Source organism: Microcaecilia unicolor, chromosome 1, assembly GCF_901765095.1.
Source record: "Microcaecilia unicolor chromosome 1, aMicUni1.1, whole genome shotgun sequence".
In the NCBI taxonomy this organism is placed as follows: Eukaryota; Metazoa; Chordata; class Amphibia; order Gymnophiona; family Siphonopidae; genus Microcaecilia; species Microcaecilia unicolor.
In genome coordinates, this window is record NC_044031.1 from 629400465 (window position 1) to 629401864 (window position 1400).

Consider the following 1400-nt stretch of genomic DNA (forward strand, 5'->3'; position numbering starts at 1 on the left):
GAAAGCAAATAGAATGTTAGGTATTATTAGGAAAGGAATGGAAAACAAAAATGAGGATGTTATAATGCCTTTGTATCGCTCCATGGTGCGACCGCACCTCGAATATTGTGTTCAATTCTGGTCTCCGTATCTCAAAAAAATATATAGTGGAATTAGAAAAGGTGCAGAGAAGGGCGACGAAAATGATAAAGGGGATGGGATGACTTCCCTATGAGGAAAGGCTAAAGTGGCTAGGGCTCTTCAGCTTGGAGATATGATAGAGGTCTATAAAATAATGAGTGGAGTTGAACGGGTAGATGTGAAGCGTCTGTTCACGCTTTCCAAAAATACTAGGACTAGGGGGCATGCGATGCAGGTACAATGTAGTAAATTTAAAACGAATCGGAGAAAATGTTTCTTCACTCAATGTGTAATTAAACTCTGGAATTCATTGCCAGAGATTGTGGTAAAGGAGATTAGCTTAGCAGACTTTTAAAAAGGTTTGGACGGCTTCCTAAAGGAAAAGTCCATAGACCATTATTAAATGGACTTGGGGAAAACCCACTATTTCTCGGATAAGCAGTATAAAATGTTTTGTACTTTTTTGGGATCTTGCCAGGTATTTGTGACCTGGATTGGCCACTGTTGGAAACAGGATGCTGGGCTTGATGGACCTTTGGTCTTTCCCAGTATGGCAATACTTATGTACTTATGTATGTACTTATTTCTGTAAGATTTGTGCTAGAACTTTATAAAGACATGTGAACACCTATGTGTGCTTATAAAATAGTCTATAAATAGGTGCCTAGATGGCTTTTGCTCATATGCCACCTGTTATATTATCTCCTGCATGTCTGGCAGTGCTTTAGAAAAGTACTGCCAGAATCAGCCCCAGGAAATTCCAAGAGACAGCGATATTCATTGGCCAATGGCTCCCTCTGATGGGCAGTGGTGATATAACAAGTACATGCCAGATTCATGGGCTCATGCTCAGAATTCCTGCACTATAGGGAACAGTGCCAAAACCCACCTCCCCAAGGTTCAAAGGTATGCGTGCTGTGAGACCAGAAGTAAGGGGGAGGAAAGTGCCTGGTGCATGCATAGAAGGGTTTTGCAGAAAGCACAGCTCTTGTGCAAATGCCCAGGCAAACCAGGAAGTGAAGCACACATCAGTGCCGTTCTTCTGCACTTTTAAATATAAGCTTTTCAATTTTTTTGTCACTTGAAAGGCTTATATTTAAGCTCAGAAAACAGGCACTATGTGCTTTCACTTTCAGGTTTGCTTGGACCCGCACACATTTGATTTTCATGCCCAGCTTTTAGAACCTTGGTCTTCACTCCCAGTCCTCAAGGGCCACTAATGGGCCAGATTTTCAGGACATCCCTAATAAAGAGCTGCATAGGGACAGACATTTCACCCG